This window comes from Lissotriton vulgaris, chromosome 11 (assembly GCF_964263255.1).
Source record: "Lissotriton vulgaris chromosome 11, aLisVul1.2, whole genome shotgun sequence".
NCBI lineage: Eukaryota > Metazoa > Chordata > Amphibia > Caudata > Salamandridae > Lissotriton > Lissotriton vulgaris.
The window spans coordinates 747,073,777-747,100,791 of record NC_141699.1 but is presented as its reverse complement, the minus strand read 5'-3'; the positions used below and the strand labels follow the sequence as shown (position 1 = coordinate 747,100,791).

At 43.7% G+C, this 27,015-nt stretch overlaps 1 protein-coding gene across 1 annotated transcript in view; it reads left to right on the top strand.

The window, feature by feature from the left end:
• The window catches only part of LOC147683443 (uncharacterized), a 212,721-nt gene that overhangs the window by 90,087 nt on the left and 95,619 nt on the right, over window positions 1–27,015 (top strand). The window lies entirely within an intron of this gene.

Here is a 27,015-nt window from a genome sequence, read left to right as displayed (position 1 = left end):
GTGTGCGATCAGGCTCCCCACGGGATGCTCTCCCTGCCAAAGTACTAAAACAATTAGATCCCCTCACTCACCCTATCCTTATTAAATTACTAAATGCTTCTCTGAGCGAGGCCCAGGTCCCCCAACCTTGAAAACACGCCATGGTGGTACCTTTACTAAAAAAATCGGGTGCAGATTCTTCCAACCCTGCTAATTTTCGCCCGATATCTCTGCTGCCAATCTTCTCGAAGATACTGGAGAGACACATAAATTCCCAGCTTTATAAACTGGTCGAAAACACTGCTTTTCTCCATCCTTCCCAGTCGGGATTCCGGCCTAGGCACTCAACTGAGACAGCTCTCCTGGGGGTAACAGAGAGTCTGAGGCACGGTGTCGATCAAGGCAACACCATGGCGCTCATCCTGTTGGATTTGAGCGCAGCGTTCGACACCGTGTCACACTCCATCCTCATCGACTCTCTGAAATCTCTTGGTGTGGCAGGCCAGGCCTTGGCCTGGCTGGTGTCTTTTCTCAATGACCGAAGTTTTCAAGTGTTCTCTCCTAAAGCAGCTTCCACCATCTGCCCATCTACCCGCGGCGTTCCCCAAGGCTCAATCCTTAGCCCTTTATTATTTAACATTTATGTTAAACCCTTGGCAACCATAGTTGAACAGGCTGGGCTAACCCTGTTTTCCTACGCAGATGACACCCAGATTGTCTTCTCCCTATCAGGGAGAGACGAGAACAACATCTGCACACTCAAGTCGGGCCTCACCCTTGTGGCCGACTGGATGCGGAGAAACTGTCTCAAACTGAATGGGGAGAAGACAGAGGTGGTCATTTTGGGTCGGAATAAACATCTCTGGGGTCCTCGCCATTGGCCTATCGAACTGGGTAATGCGCCAACACCATCTACTGCAGTTCGTAACCTGGGTGTCATTATTGACGACAGGTTAACTATGAGACAACAGGCCACTAAGGTTGCGGCCATTTGCTTTTCAACACTGCGGTGGCTTCATAAGATTCTGTGGATGCTCCCCCTCTCTTCCTGCAGAACCGTAGTCCAGGCGCTTGTAACATCACGCCTGGACTATGGCAACATTCTCTACTTGGGCGCAGATAAAGCCACCTTACATGTGCTGCAGGTAGTGCAAAATGCGGCTGCGCGCCTGCTAAAAAACATCCCTAGACGCTCTTCAGCCAATGCCGCTTTGCGTGACCTTCACTGGCTGAGCATCCCTGAACGTGTTAAATTTAAGGCACTTTGCTACATGTTCAAGGTTAAGCAGGGCAGCGCCCCAGCCTATATCCAAGGGCTGATAACACCCTACAGACCCCTACGCCCACTAAGGTCATCGGACACGGGTAACTTCACAGTGAGTGCCAAGATGGAAGCTGACAAAAATGGGAGGCCGCTCCTTTTCTACTCTGGGCCCCAAATATTGGAACTCCCTCCCACTGGCATTAAAATCAGAGACCAACCTACTCCGCTTCCGTAAGGCTCTGAAGACTTTGCTTTTTATTCGATTCAGAAAAGGGGGTGGTGATGAACAGAGTGTCTGAATTAAGCAGACCACTCTTACCCAGTCCAAAGATCAGGGCTTGATCCATCACCGTTATTTATCTCACTGCCCCATCCCAGCTCAGAACCTGGCTATATGCAAATCAGTCTGTCCCTGGCCCAGTGCATCATGGGAACAGGGCAGACTAAACTACCAAGCCAATTCTTCACCAGAAAGGAGACAAGCTACCGGGGACCGGTTTCTGGCATTTCAGCCGTCTTCGGCCCGGCTTGCTTGAATCCTGATGGAGCAGTGAGAAAGGGACTCATGTCTGAGTATACCCTGCCACACCTATAGTGGCCAAAAACGATTCAGAAAAGGGGGTGGTGATGAACAGAGTGTCTGAATTAAGCAGACCACTCTTACCCAGTCCAAAGATCAGGGCTTGATCCATCACCGTTATTTATCTCACTGCCCCATCCCAGCTCAGAACCTGGCTATATGCAAATCAGTCTGTCCCTGGCCCAGTGCATCATGGGAACAGGGCAGACTAAACTACCAAGCCAATTCTTCACCAGAAAGGAGACAAGCTACCGGGGACCGGTTTCTGGCATTTCAGCCGTCTTCGGCCCGGCTTGCTTGAATCCTGATGGAGCAGTGAGAAAGGGACTCATGTCTGAGTATACCCTGCCACACCTATAGTGGCCAAAAACGATTCAGAAAAGGGGGTGGTGATGAACAAAGTGTCTGAATTAAGCAGACCACTCTTACCCAGTCCAAAGATCAGGGCTTGATCCATCACCGTTATTTATCTCACTGCCCCATCCCAGCTCAGAACCTGGCTATATGCAAATCAGTCTGTCCCTGGCCCAGTGCATCATGGGAACAGGGCAGACTAAACTACCAAGCCAATTCTTCACCAGAAAGGAGACAAGCTACCGGGGACCGGTTTCTGGCATTTCAGCCGTCTTCGGCCCGGCTTGCTTGAATCCTGATGGAGCAGTGAGAAAGGGACTCATGTCTGAGTATACCCTGCCACATCTATAGTGGCCAAAAACGATTCAGAAAAGGGGGTGGTGATGAACAGAGTGTCTGAATTAAGCAGACCACTCTTACCCAGTCCAAAGATCAGGGCTTGATCCATCACCGTTATTTATCTCACTGCCCCATCCCAGCTCAGAACCTGGCTATATGCAAATCAGTCTGTCCCTGGCCCAGTGCATCATGGGAACAGGGCAGACTAAACTACCAAGCCAATTCTTCACCAGAAAGGAGACAAGCTACCGGGGACCGGTTTCTGGCATTTCAGCCGTCTTCGGCCCGGCTTGCTTGAATCCTGATGGAGCAGTGAGAAAGGGACTCATGTCTGAGTATACCCTGCCACACCTATAGTGGCCAAAAACGATTCAGAAAAGGGGGTGGTGATGAACAGAGTGTCTGAATTAAGCAGACCACTCTTACCCAGTCCAAAGATCAGGGCTTGATCCATCACCGTTATTTATCTCACTGCCCCATCCCAGCTCAGAACCTGGCTATATGCAAATCAGTCTGTCCCTGGCCCAGTGCATCATGGGAACAGGGCAGACTAAACTACCAAGCCAATTCTTCACCAGAAAGGAGACAAGCTACCGGGGACCGGTTTCTGGCATTTCAGCCGTCTTCGGCCCGGCTTGCTTGAATCCTGATGGAGCAGTGAGAAAGGGACTCATGTCTGAGTATACCCTGCCACACCTATAGTGGCCAAAAACGATTCAGAAAAGGGGGTGGTGATGAACAGAGTGTCTGAATTAAGCAGACCACTCTTACCCAGTCCAAAGATCAGGGCTTGATCCATCACCGTTATTTATCTCACTGCCCCATCCCAGCTCAGAACCTGGCTATATGCAAATCAGTCTGTCCCTGGCCCAGTGCATCATGGGAACAGGGCCAACTAAACTACCAAGCCAATTCTTCACCAGAAAGGAGACAAGCTACCGGGGACCGGTTTCTGGCATTTCAGCCGTCTTCGGCCTGGCTTGCTTGAATCCTGATGGAGCAGTGAGAAAGGGACTCATGTCTGAGTATACCCTGCCACACCTATAGTGGCCAAAAACGATTCAGAAAAGGGGGTGGTGATGAACAGAGTGTCTGAATTAAGCAGACCACTCTTACCCAGTCCAAAGATCAGGGCTTGATCCATCACCGTTATTTATCTCACTGCCCCATCCCAGCTCAGAACCTGGCTATATGCAAATCAGTCTGTCCCTGGCCCAGTGCATCATGGGAACAGGGCAGACTAAACTACCAAGCCAATTCTTCACCAGAAAGGAAACAAGCTACCGGGGACCGGTTTCTGGCATTTCAGCCGTCTTCGGCCTGGCTTGCTTGAATCCTGATGGAGCAGTGAGAAAGGGACTCATGTCTGAGTATACCCTGCCACACCTATAGTGGCCAAAAACAATTCAGAAAATGGGGTGGTGATGAACAGAGTGTCTGAATTAAGCAGACCACTCTTACCCAGTCCAAAGATCAGGGCTTGATCCATCACCGTTATTTATCTCACTGCCCCATCCCAGCTCAGAACCTGGCTATATGCAAATCAGTCTGTCCCTGGCCCAGTGCATCATGGGAACAGGGCAGACTAAACTACCAAGCCAATTCTTCACCAGAAAGGAGACAAGCTACCGGGGACCGGTTTCTGGCATTTCAGCCGTCTTCGGCCCGGCTTGCTTGAATCCTGATGGAGCAGTGAGAAAGGGACTCATGTCTGAGTATACCCTGCCACACCTATAGTGGCCAAAAACGATTCAGAAAAGGGGGTGGTGATGAACAGAGTGTCTGAATTAAGCAGACCACTCTTACCCAGTCCAAAGATCAGGGCTTGATCCATCACCGTTATTTATCTCACTGCCCTATCCCAGCTCAGAACCTGGCTATATGCAAATCAGTCTGTCCCTGGCCCAGTGCATCATGGGAACAGGGCAGACTAAACTACCAAGCCAATTCTTCACCAGAAAGGAGACAAGCTACCGGGGACCGATTCTGGCATTTCAGCCGTCTTCGGCCCGGCTTGCTTGAATCCTGATGGAGCAGTGAGAAAGGGACTCATGTCTGAGTATACCCTGCCACACCTATAGTGGCCAAAAACGATTCAGAAAAGGGGGTGGTGATGAACAGAGTGTCTGAATTAAGCAGACCACTCTTACCCAGTCCAAAGATCAGGGCTTGATCCATCACCGTTATTTATCTCACTGCCCCATCCCAGCTCAGAACCTGGCTATATGCAAATCAGTCTGTCCCTGGCCCAGTGCTTTTTATTCAGCGTGGCCAATAGTCGGTTGCGGCTTCAAGTCAGGTGATACACCCTCCTTTCTTCTATAGTCTATCCCTGGCGCCGGGAAACCCATTGTGGGTAGCTGTGCGCGATATAAGCTTAAATAAATAAATAAAGAATATTTGGCACTTAAAGCTACACTTGAAAGTGCTAGTTGCATGTTTCTTATTTTATTATGGACTAGTTGTCGCTGTAGATTATCTAACATTTCTTTTGGTACTATTTGGTTAGCAGAGGCTGAGTAGCTGGAGCTGGGAACTGATTGTGTGTGCTCTGTTTCTAAAAGTGTAATGTATTACTCAATACTTTTGGCTTGATTTGGGCTTGAATTAACAAATAAACAGTTTCCTGCTCATCTTTAAAACATACAAACAGCAGCACCAAGTGGCAGCTGTCATAATTGCAGGTTCCGGCAATTAAGAGCCAGTGCCTGCAAAAATTAAGTACTGGTTGAAAATGTATAATAAAAGCAAATCGTTCCAAAAAAGAGTGCCAAAATATGTCTTGCCCAGGGCTCCAAAAACTCTTAAGATAGCACAAACAGATTTACAACTTAAAGTAAATGTTTGTTTAAATGTTTAGATAAGTGAAAATAGGAAGATTGGGGACTACAATGGTTTGAGAGAGATCATTTATCTCAAGTCTTTTATGAAGGTTGATTACAAGTGTGATGGAGGGGCATGAGATATATATATTGGACTTGTTAAATATCTACAGCGCAAGTTAAGGTATTTGCCGGACTCTGCTTATTTCTCCAATTTTCCGTTTGAACTCAGAAATGAGGATTAATATGTAGAACCTCGTCGCTCCTGCACCGAATGTATAATAATGCACATTGGTAAAGTGCGAACAATCACCCGTAAGGATCTCTAGGCGCTGGGGTCCGTCGGGAAGATTAAGCAAGCTATTGCCCAGAGTCACATGGTGCTGGGCTAATCTGTCGCTGGCACCGGGGATCGAACAATGATCCCCAGATGCCGCAGTCAGTCACCCTGGCCCGGGCGCAATAACTCTGTGGCTTATCTTGGTAAGTACAGGGCTTTCTCCCTGGTACATTTCAGCAATTTTTACCTGTTGAATTTGACATGGGGGAAATCGTGAAATGCAGAGGTTATGTGTTTGCATAGAGATTGGTATTTTGTTACACACTTGTTATAGAAGCCTGAGTGTTATTTTACACATCATGACAATTCAGCTTTAACTCATTTAGTGATTTTAGGGAGACACAAGCTAACCTGGACTGGAACAAATTTACAGGTAAATAGGATTGTGAGCGACATTCTTTCCAGAAATGTTATAACCTTGGACTAGATATACAGGTTGCAAAAGAATTCTACCCCATTAATATTATTCTGTTTGTTGATCCTGCAAATTAAGGGCGGAAATGCATAAACATTTCCTGCAGGTGCCATCAGACCACCTTCCCTGCATTACAAATTGCTATGTGGCATTTTGTTTTATGAGAACAACCATGTCCATGTAAGCAGACAAAAAAACTGACATGATGCAAAGCACATTGTCTGGAGCATGAAGAGGTTCCCTGGAGTCAAGTGTGCTTCGGCCATTGCTCAGAAGCCAATATTCACAAAGTGGAAGTGCCCTTCTTTTCCTAAATATTCCTACTGGGTCCCAAAGTATTTATAATAACACAACAGTGCATTTGTGAATTGCAATGTGTCTTTGATACATATCAGCTTTAAATTTTTCAGTCAGTCAGTCAGTGAATAAACTTACTTTCGCTACGCTTCGGTAGCATTAAAGAAAATGTAAAAGCTTAGACAAACATTAAAAAGACTTCATTTACCCCTGTGAAATATTACGCCGCACTGTTCACTGGGACTTCATTTAAACCCATACGTCACTTTGATGTATCAAATCCTAAAATGCCCCATCTCATAAAAACAATTAAAATCACAATATTGTATTTAAAAATTACATCAGAAGAAAAAGGCATACTACAATAAACATAACAATTCTTTAACATTGCACTAAAATAGTGTACATTTCTGAGTTCTTCAAGAAAGGGATGGGCATAAATATAAAGGGGCATATTTACTAGCCCTTATCACCACAGGAACCTCACTTTTATCAAGTTTCCTGTGGCGATAGGGGCTTCACTTTATTTACAAGCTTGCGTTAAGCCACTCAATGTAGCTTAACGCCGCCTTGTAAATAAGGCACCCTTTCAAGCTATACTTAGCATGAAAGGGGTGGGCAATGGGTATTGTTATAGCAATTAACAATTAGTAACCCCAATCCTGGACAACATCGCACACAAAGCAGTTAAAATAAGGCAAATCATTATACAATGTAATCACTTCCCCCAAAAATGTATTTGCCATCAGCGTAAGTAGAACACCTTTAGCTCTGCTAGCATTAGAATAGATAGCTGAGGAATGATATGTACAAAACCTAAATAACTTGGTGTTAGTCCTAGGTTTCTTGTAGGCAGATCACATGGTAGCTAGCCACTAAATTGGCCCACTCTTGGTCTCCTAGTTATTGCGTCAATCCTGCAATTTACTAAGATAAAACCTTAACTGGCTCAGGGGTGTTAGCAATCGTGTCAGCATCTGCCACGTGTGCCTCGGTATCACTCCTACTATCAGGAGCCTAGACTTTGGGTAGAGCTTTCAGTCAATCGCACTCATCCAAACCTTCTAGGAGTGTATATCTGTTACAGCACCACCGCAGCTTGACCAGAAGCGTGATTCTCTCTGTTATTATCTCTATATTAGTCTGCCTACACCAGGGATGGGTGGGAGAGATAAGAAGGTTTGTAAAAGAACCCTTGTGGGAAAACAGATATTTATGAAACTCCTGAAAAGGGGAGAGGAAGTTGCCATAGGAGGGTTGCAACAATTTTTGGATCATCGAAGTTGACCACTATGCATTTACCAGGGATTGTTTTATGGGATGGCCCTACCCAGTCAACCCTCCTTGCCATCAAAATGTGTTCAAATAAGGAGTGGTCATTGCTCCTAAATTTCGTAAGCCAGTCAGATACTTTTAAAATCAATAGGACTGTGTTCTCAGTCTGGGTCTGTTTAGGACCCAAGGGCATACTTCTGGTGGGAGATTGAAAACTTGAACTTCCCTGCTAAAGCTACGGTTGTGCATCTCCCTCGGTTCCATAGCCATCCCAGAAGCAAGATCTCTGGTCCCCCTGTCACATAATTGTCCAGGAAGCATCACTGGAGCAGTTTGCCTGGGAAGAGAGATTGGGAGATATAGGCCCTTGTACCTGAGAAGATGATGTTTATGTTTTTGAGTCTGATCTGGCATAACCCCCAGCACCTCAAATCACAACCCATAGGGACCATGGTTTGAATGAGACTAGGACCATGGGCCATACTAGCCATATTGCTTAAATCCTTAGGAAGGTAAGAGGACGCCAAAAGCACCTCAGGGACAGTGTGAGTTTAGCAAGGCTCAATATTTGGGTTGCACTTTCCTCTATTGCATCAAGGCGCTCATGTACTGGCTTTAGATGTAATTTGAAAAAAAACATCTATCCTAGTGCATAATTCATCCATATTAGAGGACGTCCACAATGGGATGACATTATGCTTCTTCAGTTTAGTTCCCTTGCAGTCAAATGTCCCCTTCTTGCACAGTGTCCTACCCTTTTTTCACTAAAGGCTCCATAATAGGCAAATTCTCCACAAGGGGCAAACAAACACTGTCCATACTTAATCGGGGGTCGACAGTTCCTTCATTTGGCCTCATGAGAATGTCCAGACTATTGGAACTATGAGAAACAAGCAAGTTGCCCCTCACCTCCTCCAGGGAGATGGGTATTTTGGTGAGTTACATCTCCTTTGAAAGGACACTAGCTGCATGCCCCAGGAAGGAATCAATTGTAGTTGTCATATCACTCCTTGTTGCACCACATGCAATGTTCCTTTTCCCCATAGTTCCAGAACAGGAGTAAAGGCAAACCTAGCTAGTCAATAAAGGAGTTGCAAGCTACAGGGCAGATGCGAGCCGCGGGACAAACAGAGAGGCCCTGACCCGGCATCAGTCAGCTGCTGAGAGGTGCAGATGGGCGCCCTCTTGGCCCAGTCCTAATCCAGGCACGCACCTGGGTGAGCTCAGCACCACAGGAATGTAGTTGGCACTTTATAGCACGTCGGCAGCAGCAGGGCCTCCCAAGTTGCCAGCCTCTCCTCCTCAGGGCTTGCGATGGTTGTGAGACTGTGAGTCCTCAGGCAGTGTCCAAAAAGCACCCAGAAGGCGTCCCACACTGCATAGATGTAGTTGGCACTTTATAGCGCCTTGGCAGCAGTGGAACCTCCCAACTTGCCAGTCCCTCCTCCTCAGGGAACGTGAAGGTTGTGGGACTGTGAGTCTTCAGGCAGAGCACAAAAGCAATAGAAGGCCTGAGTAGGGTTTAGAAGAGAGCAGGACACTGGCGCTTTAGCAGTCACACAAGTGGTTAGGGAGTAGTTAGTTTATGCAGATTTTGACGGTGCAATCAGTATAGACGAATACCCTAAACCTCTGTAAGAGCCAAAGATGAGAAACCTTGACACTGGAAAGACGATATGGCAAGTACTGGGCACACGTTTAGAGATAAACAGTATTGATACTGAGAGATTTACATAAAAACAAGTCGACACCGGTGGTGTAATAAACACGTTGTTTATGTGGATGTATTATTCAGAACATACAACGCCAGCCGACACGTATTTCGTCAACAGGGGGATACCTGTGACTCTTCAGGGCTGAAAAGGCATGATGAGTGGATCTATTTACCAGTGATAGTTCCAACCCTGATAGTAGGAGCTCCTACTATCAGAGACGAGATGAGCACCACCGAGACACAGTACTACAAGGTCTTGGCCACACAGACTTACCCGCCTGTGGTTATTCCTTCATCCATTCATGCCGTACCTACGGCTCTTTTAAATACCCGTTGACCGGGTTGGAACTATCACCGGTAACTAGATCCACTCATCACGCGTTTTCAGCCAGGAAGAGTCACAGGTAACCCCCTGTTGATGAAACACGTGTCGGCTGGCGTTGTATGTTCTGAAGAATACATCCACATAAACAACGTATTTATTACACCACCGGTGTCAACTTGTTTTTATGTAAATCTCTCAGTATCAATACTGTTTATCTCTAAACGTGTGCCCAGTACTTGCTATAGAGTACAAAAAGCACACACAAGGCGCTGAGAATATGATTCTGTAAAAGCCAGGTGTGAAGAGTTTGGGACCACAAAATTAAGCAATGTATCGAGCCCTTTAATAAATGCAAAATGTATTGTTTTTCCTCATTGATTTTATTGGGAACTGTAGATTTATTTTTCTTTATCTGTAGTATTGTGAGCATCATCAGTAAGTACTTTAGATAATTAAAAATTAGAGAGTAGATTCATCAATTTATTTCATCACCTACTAGTGCAGATGGAGAAAAATACATTTTGCTCATGCACAAACCAATAAAAAGGAATCTGCTCATGCATTAAATGTATTACCCCTGCACAGTTTGCAATTGACCTGGAAACTCCTCTGCACCAAAGGGACAAATACCAAGGCTGTTGATGGTGCACTTCTCTTCACTTTAGCCTAGTCATGATTTGACACAGATCAAATGTAGCTTCATGCACATTGCTGTTATGAAATTGTTCTCTGGTGCCCGTGCAAGCCCTGTTTATCTTATTACTTATAACCTTGAACCTTACAGGATTGTAAACAAGGTATATAATGCTATTCTTCAATTACAAATCCTCGGTTTGAAAAGCTTTGCCAGTGTGGCTCCTTTAAGGAACATCACCTGCTTTATAAAACCAAAAATCCCATTTAGGAATGCTAACACAGGGATTGTGTTGCAGGCCAAAGTCCTTGTATTTGTAGCCAGTCACAGCGGGTGTTAATTAGCTAAACTTCTACGTCACTTGTATTAAGCTTGTCATTCTGTGATGCCCTGCAAATGGATAGTTTGCAATGCCACATAATGGGACAAAGGTATAACAAAGGTATTATCTAAAATACAGAAACAGGTCTCAAAAAGTTGGTGTGCGAAATTTGTGGCGACAGCGACCTCTCTTTTAGTGCATTTGGCCTTACTTTCTATCATTGTATGTCAGTGCTGCTCCCATTGATGAGATGGACAGGGCCTAAACCTAGGTGTGTCATGTTAACCAGAATTTCTGAATCCATGGGATTTTCTCACTTCTAAGGGTCCACCTTCTAATCACTGTTAACTCCATCCCTCCATCCCACCAGATATATCTGTTCCCCTGGTATTGGTAATTTGGGGGGGGGGGCAGACTTAACAGCAATAAATAAATACAATTAACTAAAAGGGCACTCCTAATGAGATGGCAAATGATTAAGAAAAATTAACTGTTAAGCACAACAGACCAATGAACTCTTGCAATTTTACAATACTGGAGATATTTCCCTCCAGCTATGTTGTAGTTATTCCATTACACCATTTAAACACCCAGCACGTTAACTTAAGCATGACTCTAGATTTAGTTAAAAGCAAAAATGTGGTTTACTAAAAGTGATGGTATTAAGGGAAAGGTATTCAGGAGAACATATCCTGCAGCAGTATGTTCTCTTGGAACAGAGAGTAAAGGATGACTGATAATAATAATTTTGGGAATTTGCATAATCTCTTGAGGAATGAATTAGGTCTCCCTCAACAACTGGACTAAAAATTGTAGTTTTTTAAAATTTGATTAAAAAAAGTAAATATTTCAAAAAGTTCTATATGTAAGTCACAGAAGAAGACAGGAGTTGGTGAGGAGCTCCTTAAAGTAACACAGTAATATTATTGGTGTAGTAATGCCAAAAAATACCATGGTACATTGTGGTATCATTGTGCCAGCAAAAATGTCCTACCACCCAGCGTTCCCCTTGGTCTCCCAATACAAATGATACCTCTCCCAAGTGTTGCGGTGCTCGGGGGCTGAGATAGCCGGTTTGAACGCTACGTTGCCACAGCACACGAGCTTACCTGCTTGTAGGATTGTCCATCAGCCTGCCTGCCTGTGAGCGTCCAGGGACCCAGGTGTTTCTCCTGCCCCACGGAACCGGGGATTCAGTGCCTCCTACACCGCGCCTGCTGCCTGCTGTCTGCTGTCTCCTCCCCCCGCTGCAACCCTCTACCACCGGGTCCGCAGCTGAGCAGGGGGAGTAGAGACTTCAACTCCCAGCAGCCTCCGCGACACGAGCGGAAGTCGCGTAGAGGCTTGGCGCCCGGAGGCGCTGCTTAAGGGGCTGGCCTTGCTGGGGAGCGGGTGTCGGTTTGAACGCTACGTTGCCACAGCACACGAGCTTACCTGCTTGTAGGATTGTCCATCAGCCTGCCTGCCTGTGAGCGTCCAGGGACCCAGGTGTTTCTCCTGCCCCACGGAACCGGGGATTCAGTGCCTCCTACACCGCGCCTGCTGCCTGCTGTCTGCTGTCTCCTCCCCCCGCTGCAACCCTCTACCACCGGGTCCGCAGCTGAGCAGGGGGAGTAGAGACTTCAACTCCCAGCAGCCTCCGCGACACGAGCAGAAGTCGCGTAGAGGCTTGGCGCCCGGAGGCGCTGCTTAAGGGGCTGGCCTTCCCGCGTCGCGGGATCGCGCGCGGGGCCGTGCCCGGGGCTAAGCCCGGGCAAAGGGCGGGCCCTCTGTGGCCCTCAGAGGCCTGAGGAGACTGGGCTGGGCACTACCCCCTGGCCAAATAATTACCATCATCCATAAGGTATTTAAATTTGCGCCTAATTTCTGTTACTTATATGGCACCTATGGAGCCTAAGGTGAACACCAAGAATTTGGTAAAAAAGAAGCCTATCCACACTCGTTCTGTCACAAGGAACACTGCGTCTGTAAAAACGCCGCTGCCAACTCTAACTGCAATTGATCGTATGTTACAACAGACTATTGTGGTGGTAGCTAACGCTATTGAAAACACTGAAAGACGTTTATCCTTACCACCTAGTGCCTGTCTAATTCAGCATATAACACAACCCAATGATTGCAGCATAAACAACATTAATAACATCAATGTGACCTCACTATCAAACGATTCCATTTTAATGCAATCCTACACGGGTCTTCCTGGGGCCGAGCCAACGCACTTGGGAAAAGATCCTAATGTTCCCGCATTATTTCAAGATAGGGAAAGTCGTCTGTCTACAACACCAAATTTACAGATTGATGTTACATCACCTGAGGTACCGGATCCCATTAGTAATGTGTCCAACTCTAGTGCAGTCTTGATTTCCTGTGACAATGAAGATCTTATTCCCATAACTAATTCACCTATTAATAGCTGTGCAGATAGCACGCCTGATTATGGCCCTGTTCAGCGTACATCTAGACGCACACGCAAAAGAAAACTAGTGATCCCGAATAGGATGTGCACGAAACAAAAGGGTAGGAAAAAGAAGGCAACTTTGTCATTACCTGAGCAGTCTAATAGAGGAGAGCCGCTATCCCCACAGCCAAGTTTAGACCCTGGGCTAAGAGTGAATATTAACCCCACCACATTTAACGAGGAATCTCTAATGCACAAAGTAACAGATGCTATAAAGCTTCTCATTTCCCCCCTAACTGACAAACTTGACCAGATTTGTAAAAGGGTGGAAAACTTGGAGAAACTAGGGTTAGCTAAATTAGACATTCTTGAACATCTGGGCACACAAGTTATTTCAACCATCTCGCACGCATCCCATACAAACAAGGATAATGTGATTGTAACTAACACATCTAACACGCAGGTTCCCCCTGCAAGAAATGTCGTCCCCACGGCAACTACTGCCAAGTCCAGTAACCCGCATATTCCTACCATAAGTAATACGATAAGTGGGCCATCTGAGGCTAGAGGTAGAGAGGCAATGGCCTACACCTCAGTAAACGGTAATTCACTGGCACATAGCCAATATAATAACATCATTCCTGCAGTGATCAACCTCCCGCCGGAAAGTAGACCATATGTGGCTATCCTTGCCAATGTCCCGAAACTTAAACCCTCCCAATATGAAAACAATGAGACTCTCAAAAATAAAATTTTATACTGGCTTGCCCACAATTGTGGATTTCCCTTAAGAGGGGCAAGTGAGATTCTTTCAACTCAACGGGTAGGGTGGGTGGGCCCAAGTAAAAAGGAAATAAGCGGGGACTGTGTAATTATAAACTATAAAACCACAGAATGGGCCAGAGATTCCATCTTGAATGCACCGATCCCATCGGACACTGAATACAATACTACTCTGTTCCCATTGGACTACTTCTATAGGAATCAGGTGGGATTTAAAGTTCCAGTGCAGAACTTCAAACACCCCAGAATAATAAATATGCCACACCCACCTGTACAACAGGCACCAGTGCAATCAGTCAGGCATTCAATCTTTCCCCATGGCCAAGGTATCCAGTATGTACCACAGGAACCACCGAACCTATTTAGAATATTAAATCCAAACTATCTTAACAATTCCAATGTTCCTGTGTTGGGTACTGGTGCTTACGGCCAATATGCAGTCCCAACATCTAACAGGTTCCAGATATTTAATTCACTAGATGAAAACGATTGACTTGCCGAACCACCGGTAACTGAAGAACTTAGACTGATGGATGTCAACACGGTTAAGGAACCCCCAATAGATACTGCTGCAGTGAATTCTGATGATCCACCCCTTATAGATCCAATTATATGTAATGGCGAGAATGAACTGGAAAATCAGATAACGCCATTAATTACATCTAACTCACCATACGTAGTTGTAGAGGAGAACTTGAGGGTCATCACGTGGAACATAGCTGGGTTAGCATCTAAGGTCAATACCCCCATGTGGGCTGATTTTATCACACAGGGGTATGACATCATTTGCCTGCAAGAAACCTGGGACAGAGAAGATGTACACGTTGAGGGATATACATCTTTTAGTGTGAATGCCGTGGCTTCCCAGGCTGGTAGAGCCAAAGGTGGTCTTGTGACATTGATATCTACTGTACTGACTGAATTTCGTGTTAGCAATCACATTGTACTGGGTGCACACGCTTCTGTACTGCGCATGGCCCACAGTAGATGTAGAGACCTAATAGTAGTGAACTATTACAACAACATTGTGGGGTGTAAACGGGGATTGGTTATTCCCGAAATTGAGCAGGCCATCGATATGACCCTATCAGGTACAATAAAACCAGCTGCAATCCTGTGGGCTGGGGATTTTAATATTAAAACTTGCAATTATGCACTCAAGGGGGCTTGTGGCCACAGGGAGGAGTACACGGGAAGGGAAACTAACGTTTATAATCATTTCCCGCATAATAACTATGGTGGTGCTCTGAATAAACTACTAGCCAAATATGATCTGGACCTCTTAGAATGCAACAAGAACGCAAATAATGATAAGTGTCCAACATTTCATGGGAGAAACAGTCGGTCTTTTATCGACCATATTATGATATCCTGCTCCGTAGTATATACTAATGTTTGGGTAATCGAACAAACTGTTAGTGATCACAATAGTGTAACCGTGGAACTACTGGGCTGGGGAACCAAAAGGAACACCTATGGCCAACCAATCCAGGACATCGCGGCAGAAAGACCTAATGGGATGAGGGTGAAATGGATAAAAGTTGACCCCAACCAATTTGTAGCCAAAGTGATCACAAGTTGTTGCAGAGATGTGGAATATTGTCTGTCCTCTAATCCATGCCCACGCACCTTGCTATCCAATTTCCTAAATATAACAAAAGAGATCGAGAAATCCCTGACACGCAAAGCCCGAAAAGTAAGAAAGGTCAAGGCGGTGTGGTTTGACGACAATTGTGCACAATCACTAAAAAGGCTGAAAATTTCACTTGATGCTATGCCAAGAGATGTCAGCAAGATCAGGGAAGAGCGTCACTATTATAAAATCGCACTCTCCACTAGGAAGAAGGAATTACAGGATAAGGCATGGGCTGAATTAGACTTGGCTGCTGACACAAAAGACCACAAACTTTTCTGGGACACTGTAAACAGCCCATTTCTGAAGAATGATAACATTCCCGAGTTAACTTCACATGTCAGTTGTCAGGCCTGGATAGCACATTTTACAGGGATTTTTAATTCAGAATTTACTGGTTTTATTTCTGATTTTAATCCTAATGTTTTAATTGACACTTTAACCCATTTTAAATGGGAGAAAATATTGTTTTCCGTGACATTAAGCGAGGTGATTGAGGCAACTGAGAAGAGTAAGGGGGGGAAAGCCCCGGGACCGGACGGGGTCCCTGTGGACTTTTATAAATCTGAGATTAACCTATGGGCCCCCATCCTGACTCGCTATTTTAATGCTGCCATCGAAGATGAGTTGCCAATTTCATGGGGTCAATCAATTATTGTGCCACTTTTTAAAAAGGGTTCTAGGGCAGAAGCACGTAACTACCGCCCAATATCACTTTTGGACTCGTCTTTAAAAATTTTGAGTCGTGTACTCCTGGCAAGACTAGAGTCCTGGGTTGAAGATAATAATATTCTCTCACCTACTCAATATGGGTTTCGAAGGGGTTTAGGGACTATGGAGCAGTGCGTGAACCTGGAACTTATTATCGGCAAGTACACGAAGGCCAAGGAAGGGAATTTGTTTATGTGCTTTGCCGATTTAAGTTCCGCATTTGACTTGGTGGAACACGCACTGCTCTGGCCCACACTATTGGCCATGGGCGCCCCGCTAGAAATCATTCACCTCTTGGCTAGAATGTATAGTAGCCTTTCAAGTAAGGTTAGATTTGGAACAGATGGCGAATGTACCCCCTTTTTTAAAATTGGTAGAGGGATACGACAAGGGTGCGTGCTAGCCCCTCTTTTATTTTCCCTCTTTATTAATCAGGTTGACCAATTTTTACAAGAATCCCACGCTGATGCCCCTATCATTAACGGAAAGCAAATACCCGTCCTTTTATACGCGGACGACGCGGTCCTGATTTCTAGGACCGCAAATGGGTTGCAAAAGTTGATCGACAAATTTTATAATTTTATTCATGGCAGGATGCTTAAAATTAACAAGGGGAAAACAATGACTATGACTTGTGGGAAGAAAACGAAGAAAAGTAAAACATTTTTTATAGATGGGGATAAACTTGAGGCTGTGCAACATTTCTGTTACCTAGGTATCACATTCTCCGGAGATGGGAAATGGGTAAATGAACAATCTAATGTTGATTTAAAAATGACCAGAAATGTAAACTGTATTTTCAGATTTGCCTCAAAATTAGGGGGTCGTAGAATCCGAGAGATGATCTCCATTTACAATTCCAGGTGTATGTCCTCTGCTCTATATGGAGCAGGGATATGGGGATACAACCACCAGATTGCCCTGTCTATTCAGCAGGAGGAAAACAAGTATCTAAAACGACTATTATGCCTTCCTGTTTCGGCTTCAAATGAGATCACACATAGAGAACTAGGCATAAATCATGTTATAGATTTGATTGCATTGCGCCCCCTGTCACTGTGGCGGTCCATATGGGCCAAAGAAGAAACCAGATTTACCCAGGAAGTAATTATGGATTGTATTAAATTAGATTGTCACTCAAAAATCCCCTGGCTAAAACATATTCAATCTTGGTATAAGATCCTTTTTGGCCAGGATATTTTTAAAGACCTTTTAACAGAATCAATTTTGTCAAAGCGCGATCTTAAATCCATTTACCTGGACCACGTAAAGGGGATTAGAATGGCGAAGTATGCCACACAAAGTACGTTCAAATTGTACATGGAATACAATCTTGGTGTAGGTTTTTCCCCCTATCTCACATTTGTTAGCATCAATTCCCATCGCTTTGTTCTAGCCCGTTTTAGGCTGGGAATAGTTCACCATCTAGTGGCATTTCCCACTGTAAAAAAACCTGGAACATGCCTGTGCCCATGCGATGGGAAATCCAAACAGAGCACCTGCCATTTTTTACTCTTTTGCAAGTTTTATACTGGTTTTAGGAAGTTTTACTTGAAACAATTATTTTTAAATTATAACATGTGCAATACAAGAGCCGCAATGCAACTGATGTTTTATTTGGGTTCCCCGGATGTATGTTATCGTGTGGCCACTTATATCCTAAAATGTATGTGGCAAAGAAAATCTATAATAATATGATTATTTTGCAAAAGCGTTTTTTCATATATCCCTGTTGAAAACTAACTGTTGCTATAACATCTATAGTGATAAAATATTTTACTGCACTTTACATTTAACTGCTGCTATAACGTCTATAGTGATAAAATATTCTACTGCACTTTATATTTATTTGATATGCCAATAGCACTTTGTACACAGTACGTCTCCGAAATTTAGCACCTTACATCTGCATTCTTTTTCTTTTCAAATGTTACATTTAAAGTGGATTTTGCCTTTTTGCACTAGAGTCTTTGCACAAGCGTTTTTTGCACAGATATCTATTGTAAATAAAATTGTTGCTATGACTATATTGATAAAATAACCCTATGCACTTTATATTTATAGTTACTGACATGTTTATAGCAATAGCACTTTATGTATATAATAGGTTCTTTGAATTCTTGTACTTACATCTGCATTCCCTTTACTCTTACCAACTGTATAATATTTGCTGCTGGAATATATAGAGTAATTAACCTTAACTTAGCTCTCTAATGTGATTCTGTTGTACTACAATTGAACCAAAAAGTGTGGTATGGATATTGCTGTTATTTTTGTTTTATTATTTAATTTACATGAATATAAACCTGAAACTGTATTTATGTGTTGCTATATGGTTGTACTTGTACAAACCGAATAAAGCATTTTTGACTGACTGAGATGGACAGGGCCTAAACCTAGGTGTGTCATGTTAACCAGAATTTCTGAATCCATGGGATTTTCTCACTTCTAAGGGTCCACCTTCTAATCACTGTTAACTCCATCCCTCCATCCCACCAGATATATCTGTTCCCCTGGTATTGGTAATTTGGGGGGGGGGGCAGACTTAACAGCAATAAATAAATACAATTAACTAAAAGGGCACTCCTAATGAGATGGCAAATGATTAAGAAAAATTAACTGTTAAGCACAACAGACCAATGAACTCTTGCAATTTTACAATACTGGAGATATTTCCCTCCAGCTATGTTGTAGTTATTCCATTACACCATTTAAACACCCAGCACGTTAACTTAAGCATGACTCTAGATTTAGTTAAAAGCAAAAATGTGGTTTACTAAAAGTGATGGTATTAAGGGAAAGGTATTCAGGAGAACATATCCTGCAGCAGTATGTTCTCTTGGAACAGAGAGTAAAGGATGACTGATAATAATAATTTTGGGAATTTGCATAATCTCTTGAGGAATGAATTAGGTCTCCCTCAACAACTGGACTAAAAATTGTAGTTTTTTAAAATTTGATTAAAAAAAGTAAATATTTCAAAAAGTTCTATATGTAAGTCACAGAAGAAGACAGGAGTTGGTGAGGAGCTCCTTAAAGTAACACAGTAATATTATTGGTGTAGTAATGCCAAAAAATACCATGGTACATTGTGGTATCATTGTGCCAGCAAAAATGTCCTACCACCCAGCGTTCCCCTTGGTCTCCCAATACAAATGATACCTCTCCCAAGTGTTGCGGTGCTCGGGGGCTGAGATAGCCCCACAAGCACCGAAACATTGAAAGTGAAACTGAGTTTCACTTTTGTTTTCAATGTCATGACGACAGCGCGCCATGCGCACAGTCGACATTACATTGAAAATAAGAAACAGGCCTCAGAAGGTTGGAAAGCTCTTCCCCACCTCCTGGGGCACCCCCAAAAAAGGAAATCCCTCAGCTGTTTGCAGCAGAAGGATTTAGTGCGCCTGTGACCATGGTGGAATGGTTCCATCAGGAGCACAGGAGCACTGTGCTCAAGACGGAACCATTCCGTCATTAGTACTGAAAAGGTTAACAGAGTGTGTCAAATTAAAGACGTTTATCATAAATATTGCTGCTTGGCGCAGAAGTGGTTGACCTCTGGTCTATCACCTTTCCAAACTTCCAGGGTTGTCAAAATTTCTCTTGTGCTCTAAAATTGTTGAACAGTTTTGAAACATTACATTTTTGTAGTTCAAATGGTTTGGGGCAAGTATGTTGCATACATTAAGTGGAAAATCTACTCTTGCTACCAGCAGAAGACAGACTGGTCAATTCAGACAATATTCTATGCAAGTCATGTTATGCTTGAACCTGTCTTTCACATGCAAAATTCAAGTTAAGTATGTCACATTAATCAAAACGATGACAATTTCACACATAACACATAGCTTGAGATTCTAGAGTAATGTGAGGTTATGATTGCATAATAAATTCATATTTTTTGTTTTCATAACTACTAACCTAGTTAGTCTACTATCCCTGTTCTCCTAGTAACGAGTCGACTCCCCCTTTACCCGACATCACCCAGACCCCCCCAACAACTAACATCCATCCTCCCTGATCCCTCCACTCAATACCCTGACCCCTCACCCCTATACTCCATGTAGATTAACTGACGATTTGCATCTTACCATGCGACTGATATTGCGGAAACCATTCTCAATGAAAACATAGATATTGCTTTCCTTACGGAAACCTGGCTCAACCCCCACTCAACTCCTATCCTCGACTTGCTCATTCCTCCTGGATATTCCATCATTAGGAAAGACAGAATAAACCAAATAGGAGGTGGCCTTGCCCTAATTTTTAATAAGGAACTCAATCTCACACTCGTTCATCTCCAGGACCCTTCTACCTTTGAATACCTTTGCATTGATCTTACCGCTCCTGACTCCCCCACCATTCGTCTTCATACTATCTACCACTTCCCCCCGGCAATCCCATCCCCTTTATCGAAGAGCTATCGGATCTCATCACTCAACCTTTGCTCACTCACCCCAAGAATCTCTTTCTTGGCGACTATAACATCGACTGGAATAATAACAACGACCCGTCTGTCATCCTCCTTAAAGATATCATGGACATTACTGACCTGACACAACTCTGCCAAGCCCTGACTCACTCTAAAGGCGCCACCCTTGATGCTATTATGACTAGCAAGGATCTGGCCTCTCTCTCAACGATTCTTCCAGTCGACTGGTCGGATCATCACCTTATCCTCTTCAATGTGAACTTCTCTATTACTATCCCCACCCCTATTGGCACTTTAACCTTGAAACATACCCGTAATCTTCACCTTATCCCCCTGACGAGTTGGAATCTTCTATCAAAACCCCCCTACTCCCTCCCCCTCTCACAGCACCACTGACCTAACTGATCACTACAATAACTCTATCCTTCAAGTGCTTGACCAATTTGCCCCAATCAAACTTAAACATAAAAAAAATACCTCCTAAATCCTGGTTTAACTCCGACCTTAATAATGAAAGAAGGGCCCTCAAACAATCTGAACGCTCATGGAGGAATCATCCCTCCCCTGATAACCTAATACTCATTAGAACTGCCAGAGCCAAATACAAGAAGCACATCTTCACTGAAAAAGCCTCCTTTCTCCGTTCACAACTTGACCAGGCCAAAAACCGTCCCAGAGAACTCTTTAGCATTGTTAACAAACAGACTTCCTCTGGTCCCCCTAAAATACTAGCCACTGTTCAAAGATGTGAAGAAATCGCAAGCTGCTTTTTGAATAAAGTCAACTCGATTGAACTATCCTTCTCTTCTCCTCCTCTCCCATACCAATCTACCCTTAGCCAACACCTCTTCCCTAACAGTCCTACTTCACCTTGCTCCTCTGCCCCTTCATGCCACGAGCCCTCTCTACCCCTCCCTACTCTACCCCATCCTGACTCTATCTTTAAAGACACCCTAACCAAAAACAATGCCTCCTGGAACGAATTTTGTCCAGTATCTGAATCGACTGTCCTCAACATTATCTCAAAACTCAAACCCTCGTCACACACCAATGATCCTCTTCCTGCCCAGTTGGTTCAGGAACTCAAACACATCATTGCACCCATCTGGACCAATATCATCAATTCTTCCCTTGACACTGGCTGTGTCCCAGCATCCCTTCAACTAGGTCAAATCTCCCTCATCCTCAAAAACCCCACTGCTGACCCTAATGACTTGAACAATCTATGCCCTATCTCTAATCTTCCCTTCCTCTCCAAAGCCCTTGAAAAATGTGTACTTACCAGTTAGACAAACATATCACTTCATTCAATCTCCTCGACTTTTTCCAATCTTGTTTTAGAAAAGGATACAGCACGGAAACCACCATGCTCAGGATCACAGATGGTATCCATCACTCTCTTGACAAAGGCGAATCCTCCCTCCTTATCCTCCTTGACCTCTCTGCTGCGTTTGATACTGTCCACCATCCTACCCTTTTTAATACTCTCAAAGACCGTTTTGGGCTTGAGGGCATTGTTCACCAATGGTTCACCTCTTATCTCCAAAACAGATTCCAACAAATTAAACTCAGTCACAGTCTCTCCAAACCACAACCTGTCTCTCTTGGGGTCATACAAGGCTCTATCCTTTCCCCTACCCTTTTTCATCTATTCATGGAACCACTCACCCTTATTCTCAAACAAGCTAATATCAGTTACCACCTCTATGCTGACAACACTCAACTATATTACAAGATCAAATCCCATCATGACATTCTTCTCCTCAATGATACCTTGAACAAAGTCCAAGCCTGGTTCCATCTTAATCATCTCAAACTGAATCCCCCCAAAACTGAAATCATCCTTTTCACTCCCAAAAATAGTTCCCTGCCTATTCAACTCTGGATCAATTATATAAAAGCACTCAACTGCACCCTCTCCACCTCTAACTCTGTCAAATCCTTGGGCATCAGCATTGATAAGAATCTTTCTCTCATCCCTCACATTAAAAATGCTGCAAAAGGTGCTCTCTTCTCCCTTCTCCACCTTAAAAAAATCAAACCTTTCATTCCAGCAGATGACTTCAAAATTGTTGTCCAGTCTCTTGTACTTTCAAGAATTGACTATGGCAATGCCACCCTTGTAGGAACCCCAAAAGTCCTCCTTGCCCCAATTAAATCTGTCCTCAATCTGGCCGCCAGACTTATCTCTGATTGTAAATAATTTGATCACATTTCTCCTATCCTCAAAAACCTTAACTGGCTCCCAATCGAAGGTAGATCCACCTTCAAGATGGCATGTATTACTCACAAAGCCCTTCACCAAAACACCCCCTCTTACCACTCGGACAAACTACAAAAAGCTGGTTGCTCCAGGTCCTTGAGAAGCACCAACGCCCTTGTCCTCATCCCCCCGAGACTCAAATGTAAAAAGACACAATCACTTACTTTCTCTGGTAATGCCCCTACGATCTGGAACTCTCTCCCCAAAGATCTTCGCTGCAACCCATCCTTCCCTCTCTTCAAAAAAAGACTCAAGGTGCTTCTTCTCAACAAGTATTGGGGTACCTAACATCTCTTTAATGATGTAGTCCTCTTTTTTATTCTCCTCAACCCACTCCTTCTCTCTCACTTTCCTTTTCTCCCCCCTCTCCCTCTACCCCTCTCTCTCCTATCTTTCATCCATCCCCTTCTCCCTCATTCATACCTAATTACTCTCTTTCCTCAATTCCCTCGACTAACTGAAAAACAATTTCCCATGCGAGTTGTTATTCACTTTGTAATTTTGTTTAATTTTTTTTGCTTCATGAGGTTTATCTGTCTGTAAAGCGCTCTGATACTCCTAGGTCCAGTAGCGCTATATACAACCTTTAAAATAACTATAAAAGAAAATAAATAAACTTTCATTCCACTGATTTCTACCTAAATCCAGATCATGTTTCCCCTCAGGATTATTCATAGTGTTATGTAATATCCAGTATTCTTTGGGGTAGCTCAGTGAGCTATATATTCACTTCTCTCATGTCTGTGTCACCTGCAATTCATAGATTTAAATCCCTGGTAAGCTGTCAGGTTAGGTAAGGCTGTCTGAGCTTTTCATTCTCATGAGCACAATAAATTTAAAACCATTATGTTAGATAACAGTGAAATTCGTTTTTCTAATGCTACAAATTGCAAAGAAGATGGTATCCAGTGCTGCGGCAATTTTGTAAAAAGATTAGTGCTGGGGCTCTCTTCAGGAGGCAGCTTCCATCGGCCCATTTCTCTTGTTTGCGCCACCTAAAACAGAAGCCATGAAACCCTACAAGTGGAGAGAGAATGTGGTGTAATGGCCAGAGCTGCCGAGCTCAGAGCTCGAATCCAGGTTCGAGTCTTAGCATTGGCTCAATATCTTATGACTCACTTAATCTCCCTGTGTCTACCAAAAATGAATGTGTCCTTTACTGGTGCTGTAGCGCCGGTGATAATGATTAAGTGCCGGAAACCACTGTCTCAAATTAAGCACTGATTCAATGCTATCCAAGTCCTGATAACTATTCTCTTCCCTTCATGTACAATAATTATTTTCCCATGTATTTTTCCCTCATGTTTTCTTCTTTCGGGTCCTTCTTTTGATGGCCACACACAACCTTTACAAGTTTAACAATTAGGTGCATCAGCAGATCATCTTTCCAATAAGATATCTGACAAGAAAACACACAAAATGGCCAGGGAATTACCATTGCCAGTTTAACAAGCAAAACAATCCTGAAGGCACAGAGGATGAACCATATCCCTTCCATCTTGTTCACAGGATGCACATGTTACTCCTTCCAGCCTTTGTGCGCAAGCTTCAGAGCTTCAGGGAGAGGGGCTGAAGCTGAAGTAGAAATTCCCAAGCCTGGTCCCAATAAAATCCAGTTCATCCACTGGCAAAAACTATACCCTTAATCTCACTGATGTAAACCTGCAATATTTACTCACACTCCTAATGAGATTACTCATGCGTATATCTGACAAGCAGAGGAAATTAACCCACCTGCCCCAGATATTCCAAATTAACACTTTGGTGATACCCCTGCTTTACTCTGCACAAGGCAGGGCCATATCTAACATTAGCTATGTACACAACTGTTAATCATGTTTGTTTTTTTTAAAACAGAGTTCTGAGACAGATTGGAATCTTGTTGCCATGATGTGTCTCTCTGGGGCCATGGAAACCTCTGGAGTCTTAGCACTGCAGAATCTTCAGGGAACTCTGATGCAGCCATTGTTGCGTCATGGTTTACTGTTCCAGAATGTGGCTTCTGTTGTCATTTCTTACCTTGGAGACCGGATGGTAGTTGCTGAGAAGGTGTATCTTTCTTCTTATATTTGGTGTTTCACTGTCATTGCCATTTACCTATTGTTGGAGACTTCTTTTCATCACCCCAAATCCACCACAGTAGTGGATAGGGGACTGTGAAGGTCACCTCTGCTTCCCAGCTGCTGATACTGTCCTCCATCAAATGGAGGAAAATAAGGTAAGTTAACTTTCAAAACATAAACAGAACATTTAACAGTGATTTAGTTTCCTTGTGACTGCAACCTGTTTCTAAGGTACTTATAAACTACATTTCAACACAAAATAAAGGAATAGCAGCATTTCAAAATACTTTACACTTGGCCCAAAGATGTAAACCTACAAGTCATTGTTTCCCTGTGTTGTCATTATGCCAAGATGAAAATCTATGTATTACCACAATGTATTTAAAAAATACTGGAAGCAAAACGTGCAACGTTACATGAAAGGGGGTTTGGAACAGTCCTGTCTCCAAATGTAATGGCTCACTGTAGGATTTAGTTGATCATGACAGAATAGTATTATTGGGCTTAAATATGAATGATGTATAAGGTCAAGTTTCCAATGTAGTCCTGTATATTTGACTTAATGTCTTGGACGTTTTTGAAGCAGAATAGTTGTCCTTTAATGGTCTCCAGTTTGTGTTAGTTTCAATATGCAATGAACATTAAGCAACTACCCTCTAACATTTAACATTTACCACCCTGTGCCCATGGGCAAAAAGTTTACCCTTTGATATATGCATCAGCATCTGGAGGTGCTGTATCTTTTTATTACTTAGTGTAACTGGCTAAAGTCACCTTTACTGTGACAGAGTGTATCACATTAAAGATTTTATCAATTATGTTGCAGCTTGGTACAGGAGGGGTTGACTTTTGGCCATTCATCTTTTCAAACTTTTAGTTATGTCAACATTTGTCTAGAGCTCTAAAATTGTTGAACAATTTCGAAAGATAGATTTTTCAAATCTAACTGGTTAAACAAATGAATATGTCACTTCTGCATAGACCTGGGTTTTGATTACAGAACAGATAGACGGTTGACGTCAGGGCTCGGTACGATATCAAGAAATATGCCCGGCACAGACTGAGACAGTGCACCCTATCATCATAAATGTGCTGCTCCCAGGGCAGCTGCAAACTTGCACCGGCCCTGGAATAGCTCATTAAATGAGGGATGGAGCCACAGCTTATAAGCTGCTTTGTGTTTCACAGTGCAGGTGACTGCACGCGCCAGCAGAGAGATGTTTGGAGGGTCCATGGCACCCCATTGTCCCTTTCAGAGGGCTGCCCTCTGGGAGTGCACTGAGAATGTGCTACATTTTTGTAGTGCACTCTCAGTGCATCTCATAAGGGCCTGTTTGCCTTTGTGTCTAAATCTGTAGTAGGGTACAAGCGCAAAGGCAAATTGTTTCCCATATTTGCATGGGCCAAGACAACATGATAACTAGTGAATGTTCTCACAAGATAGTGCTAGGGCCACATGTGCTACTGGTGTAACAGATGCGGCCGCACAAGCATCTGCAACCTCCTCCTCTAATACTGACAAAGGGGATGCATACTCCCAATGCCCCCTTGGTCCCTATACAGAATGCAGCTTGAGATGGTAAAGCCAATTTAAGGCATGTGCAAAGTTGACAGTTGCCCAGGACCCTCAGCTCCAAAGAGTGCCCAGGTAAGGTGATCCAGTTAGTCAGAAACCCTTCTGTAAATATTGTGAATAAAAAACAGGTTAATTTTTAATTTGACAGCTCAGCATGTCCGTTTTCTGACGTTTAGTATGCAAGCCCGGTTTTCCCAACCATAATCAATGAGCTCTCAGGCAGTTGGTGGCAACTAAATATCTCATGTGCCTGTTTGTATTTTGTTCACCTCACCATACATCTCTCTTTACATCTCAGTGTAGCTTCCCCCATAGATCACAGTAGTCATACCTTACCTATTTTTTCCACTCCTCTTACTCAGTACTCTTCTCTCTACTCCATCTCTCTAATTCTAACATACAACCTCCCCTCTCACTACTTACTACATTGTGTACCTATCTTTATTTACTTCTCTTCTATTCTACCCCTTTGTCTGCCTCAATGCTGCCTCTACCT